At 41.0% G+C, this 5967-nt stretch overlaps 1 pseudogene; it reads left to right on the plus strand.

Moving 5' to 3' along the window:
* The first annotated feature begins 141 nt into the window (after positions 1-141).
* Positions 142-5967, plus strand: part of LOC112073469 (uncharacterized) — a 55786-nt pseudogene continuing 49960 nt past the window's right edge.

The raw sequence follows: 5967 nt of genomic DNA on the forward strand, positions 1-5967 counted from the left end.
AGTTTCGATAAGGGGATGGGGGGAGGGGGGGGGGGCTATGACCATTCATTGAAATCGATTACCTCAGTTTCGATAAGGGGTGGGGGGGGGGGGGGGGCTATGACCATTCTTGAAATCGATTACCTCAGTTTCGATAAGGGGATGGGGGGGTCTATGACCATTCTTGCAGTGTGATTCAAGCTATCGATTCATTCATTATCCTGTAGGAGGACAAGATTAGAATGATCAAACACACAGCACACATAGAGACAATGACATATCGTTCACTCCTCAAAGCACAAGCAAAACGTGCTGAAATGCAGTAAGTTAGCTGATCCCGCACACCCGGGTGCTACAGCGTCAACAAATTAACTCAATCACGTATTTCCTGGAAGAGCAACCACTGTACTGTATATGACCCCATATTTACAGAGTGCCCTTCGAGATCTAAGGAGCTCTGATGGTCGGCTGGRTGTCAGCAGCAGATTTCCTGACCGCAGCAGTAGACCCTCAACTGCCTTTTGTCTCCAACACCCCGTCTCCATGCTTCCAAGATCCAGGGGATCCCCAGAGGGAAAGGGTGGATAGTTTCCTGGCTGGGGACAGCAGGGTAAAGGAGGGTCTGCCCTGGGCGGCTTTACACGCGCTGTGGACGAGGGAACACAATAGAATCGCAGAGGCCTTGAAGAGCCTCAACCTACACTGGAGCTCAGAAATCATACAGTGGCATGAAACAGTATGTGAGCCCTTTGGAATGACCTGGATTTCTGCATAAATTGGTCATCAAATTTGATCTGATCTTCATCTAAGTCAGAACAATAGACAAACATCGTGTGCTTAAAGCTAATAACACACATATCATTGTATTTTTCTTGTTGATATTGAATACATAATTTAAACATTCACAGTGTCGGTTGGAAAAAGTATGTGAACCCCTAGGCTCCAGCTGACCTGGAGTCCAATCAATGAGACGAGATTGGAGWTGTTGGTTAGAGCTGCCTTGCCCTATAAAAAAACTCACAAAATTTGAGTTTGGTAATCACAAGAAGCATTGCCTGATGTGAACCATGCCWRGAACWAAAGAGATCTCAGAAGACCTAAGATTAAGAATTATTCACTTGCATAAAGCTGGAAAAGGTTACGAAAGTATCTCTAAAAGCCTTGKTGTTTATCAGTCCACGGTAAGACAAATTGTCTATAAATGGAGAAAGTTCACCACTGTTGCTCATTGAGCACAGTGCAGAATGCTCAATGAGGTTAAGAAGAATCCTAGAGTGTCAGCTAAAGACTTACAGAAATCTCTGGAACATGCTAACATCTCTGTTGACGAGTCTACGATACGTAAAACACTAAACAAGAATGGTGTTCATGGGAGGACACCACGGAAGAAGCCACTGCTYTCCAAAAAAAACATTGCTGCACGTCTGAAGTTTGCAAAAGTGCACCTGGATGTTCCACAGCGCTACTGGCAAAATATTCTGTGGACAGATTAAACTAAAGTCGTGTTGTTTGGAAGGAAAACACAACACTATGTGTGGAGAAAAAAAGGCACAGCACACCAACATCAGAACCTCATCCCAACTGTAAAGTATGGTGGAGGGAGCATCATGGTTTGGGGCTGCTTTGCTGCCTCAAGGCCTTGACAGCTTGCTATCATCGACGGGAAAAATGAATTCCCAAGTTTATCAAGACATTTTGCAGGAGAATGTTAGGCTATCTAACCGCCAATTGAAGCACAACAGAAGTTGTGTGATGCAACAGGACAACGACCCAAAACACAGAAGTAAATCAACAACAGAATGGCTTCAACAGAAGAAAGTACGCCTTCTGGAGTGGCCCAGTCAGAGTCCTGACCTCAACCTGATTGAGATGCTGTGGCATGACCCCGAGAGCAGTTCACACCAGACATCCCAAGAATATTGCTGAACTGAAACAGTTTTGTAAACAGGAATGGTCCAAAATTCCTCCTGACCGTTGTGCAGGTCTGATCCACAACTACAGAAAACGTTTGGTTGAGGTTATTGCTGCCAAAGGAGGGTCAACCAGTTATTAAATCCAAGGGCTCACATACTTTTTCCACCCTGCACTGTGAATGTTTACACGGTGTGTTCAATAAAGACCTGAAAACGTATAATTGTTTGTGTGTTATTAGTTTAAGCAGACTGTGTTTGTCTATTGTTGTGACTTAGATGAAGATAAGATCAAATTTTATGACCAATTTATGCAGAAATCCAGGTAATTCCAACGGGTTCACATACTGTTTCTTGCAACTGTATATCAACAGGCCCACAAGATCATTGGCGCTGTACACCAAGCAAGACCTACTGTACATAATGGAAAGTCCTAACCAAGCAAGACCTACTGTACATAATGGAAAGTCCTACTGTACATCATGGAAAGTCCTACTGTACATAATGGAAAGTCCTAGTGTACACAATGGAATTTAAGAAACCATCCATATCATACCAAAACAGTAGGAGTATTAAAATCAGGGGTGGAAATAACAAATTAACAAATACTCTCCTTACTGTAATTGGATAGCTTCTCAGAGTACTTTTCAGAGTGCGTTTCAGAGTGCTTTTCAGAGTACTTTTCAGGGTGCTTTTCAGAGTACTTTTCAGAGTACTTTTCAGAGTACGTTTCAGAGTACTTTTCAGAGTACTTTTCAGATTGCTTTTCAGGGTGCTTTTCAGAGTACTTTTCAGAGTACTTTTCAGAGTACGTTTCAGAGTACTTTTCAGAGTACTTTTCAGATTGCTTTTCAGAGTACTTTTCAGAGTGCTTTTCAGAGTGTTTTTCAGAGTACTTTTCAGAGTGCTTTTCAGAGTGTTTTTCAGAGTACTTTTCAGATTGCTTTTCAGAGTACTTTTCAGAGTACTTTTCAGAGTGCTTTTCAGAGTACTTTTCAGATTGCTTTTCAGAGTGCTTTTCAGAGTACTTTTCAGAGTGCTTTTCAGATTGATTTTCAGATTGCTTTTCAGAGTGTTTTTCAGAGTACTTTTCAGATTGCTTTTCAGAGTACTTTTCAGAGTACTTTTCAGAGTGCTTTTCAGAGTGCTTTTCAGAGTNTTTTCAGAGTACTTTTCAGATTGCTTTTCAGAGTACTTTTCAGAGTACTTTTCAGAGTGCTTTTCAGAGTGCTTTTCAGAGTACTTTTCAGAGTACTTTTCAGAGTGCTTTTCAGAGTGCTTTTGAGAGTACTTTTCAGAGTGCTTTTCAGAGTACTTTTCAGAGTGTTTTTCAGAGTACTTTTCAGAGGACATTTTTTCATAGGGTGGAGAGAAATGTTTGCCGTTTTTAATATGATATTTGCGTGAGAGTGACTAACATAATCAATGAAACACCATTTCCCCTGTCGAGATGTGAGGATAACATTATAACCCTCATGGTGTGTGCTTTACTGCTTAGGAATCCCTCTGACCACAGGGACAGGAAAGTATATAGATTAAAGGCTTCCAGGTAGACTATTAAATACTTTCAGATATCCCAGCTGGAACAAAGCAGCATTACAGTGGTTAAAGAAGGATCTATAAGGCCAAGCGTTGCCCAGCCATTCTTACATTTAAATGTATTAGAGAGAAGATGATTGGAGAGAGGCTAAATGAGTACACCAACCAGAGTACAGTTGTTTAAACAAAGTCTTTTGAAGAGTTGATTTTTCTATAGATGATTAGAAGTGTCTGTCTCGTCAAATGTTAAGAGAGCAAGGCTGCACACACAGTACTGCAATGTGCCCTCCACTGTCTCTGTGTGTGATATGTGTTGAGATTCTGGTGGTGTGCCAAGCGCTTTATAAATAGTGATGAGGCCAGATACAATTTGAGGTGAACCACAGGGGAACAAATTAACAATCATATCCAATCTCCAAAATTCAGGATATCGCAAAATACTATCTCAGTGGAATATTTTTCTGTTGAATATATATATATATATATACACCCTATCCTAGATAAACTTGCTAAGGATATCTGGCAGGGCCATTATCATCTGATCATATGAACCCTGAGGTTAACCTGTTCCACCAGACTACTGGAAATACACATTTTTATGGCGTCGACATTGAAACATGTAGATTGCAACAACAACAAAATAAATGTTTTTATTTAAATGTAACTAAAGGTCTCCTTTAGCTTTTTCTGCATTTACCCCCAGATTATAACCAGCAGGGATTTTGTTCCCAGAATCATTGAAAGGCTTTTGATCATTACATTGGTCCCTATGATCCAACTACAGAGCCCTCGGCCTCCAATGTTGGCCATGCCACTTTTCCCTCCGTTCTCAAGAGACTCAACAAGAGCTTCCAGGAACATGAACGCTTCTCCTCTCTGGATCTGCATAATACTTTCTTCAGTCCTTGGAGACTCGTCAAAGAGGGTCTGGTATTATCTTATGATGCATACTCTTGGAACTAATAGGGTGGACTGTTGCATACTAAACACATACATATGTAAAAAAATATATATATATATATATATAAATAATAAGAAGAATCTGCTTTGGTCAGCTCCAGCAATACTTTGTAGAAAATATCAGGTCAACTAATTATGTTTTTGGATAAAAATCAAATCATTTCTAAGGAGTGTGAAAACCCCCACTTTAAGTTGTACTTATACATGCATCTTAATTAATCGCATGGGAATACCGTGACTGTAACGGCTCTCGTGTGTAGAATGACCGGACCAAGGTGCAGCGTTGGTAGGCGTACATCGTATATTTATTGCCGACACCAAAACAAAATAAACAAGACAACAAAACGAAAGCAAACAGTTCTGTCATGCACAGACACTAAACAGAAAACAAGATCCCACAAACCCCAAAAGGAAAATGACAACTTATATATGATCCCCAATCAGAGACAACGATAGACAGCTGCCTCTGATTGGGAACCACACGCGGCCAAAAACAAAGAAATAGAAAACATAGACTTTCCCAACCGAGTCACACCCTGACCTAACCAAACATGGAAAATAATAAGGATCTCTAAGGTCAGGGCGTGACAGTGGCATTGGATATAATATATAATATACAGTATATACAGATATATAACATATAGATAGATATAGTCATCACATACAGTACATGCTTAATAACAGTGGCCACATTACCGGATGTACAACATGATATTTTCTACAGTGCGTATTCCCCACCTATAGTTAATTACCTAAATAGGTAACACTTTACGTTTAAAGGGAAATGTCACAATATTTCAAACTTCATATTCATCATCTCCAGCACCACTCCAACATTAACATGATGTGAAAATGGCACGTGTCTATGTTTGGAATGTAAAAAATATAAACGTTAAATCATCAACAGATTAGTAGATCATTATCATATCAAATCAAATGTTGTGTTTAGCAGATGTTATTGCGGGTGGAAGGAGACAGAGCCACAGGGTCCAACGATCCCCCTTGTCTCAGCCCCCAGMATCTATGCTGCAATAGTTTATGTGCTGTGGGGACAGGGCCACAGTGTCCAACGATCCCCCTTGTCTCAGCCTCCAGTATCTATGCTACAATAGTTTATGTGCTGTAAGATAATTCTCTTTGAATTTCTAGCCAATGTAAAATGTTCCTGTTTTGATTAATTTAATGGAGTGAGTTAGGTCTGCTCTATACCAAATTAGCATTCCCCTGAGTCCCTTCCTGTTTCACACCTGGTAGTTTGGTGGATGGGACTACCAGGCTCTCTGTAACCTAGAGGGCAACCAGTGGGTCCGTCTCCTCTATACCATGTTTCTTGCAGGATGACATGTCTGCATTACGATTTCTTTGGTGAAGTCCGGGTTCTGCTCTTTAGGCAAAGGCAGATGACCTCAGACCTTGGATATTCCAGGATGATATAGTGAAGGCTTTTTGTTCCATAAAGTGGTCCAATGTTGTTGGTCGGGGTTTGGCTCAGGCCAGTAAGTGTGAGCAGAGCCTGCTGAGCTCTGGTACATGCGTTGGCTTGGGCGAGTGTAAGAGTGGGGGTTAGGCTGTTTGCCGT

The sequence above is a fragment of the Salvelinus sp. IW2-2015 genome, unplaced genomic scaffold (genome assembly GCF_002910315.2).
Source record: "Salvelinus sp. IW2-2015 unplaced genomic scaffold, ASM291031v2 Un_scaffold2272, whole genome shotgun sequence".
Classification (NCBI taxonomy): domain Eukaryota; kingdom Metazoa; phylum Chordata; class Actinopteri; order Salmoniformes; family Salmonidae; genus Salvelinus; species Salvelinus sp. IW2-2015.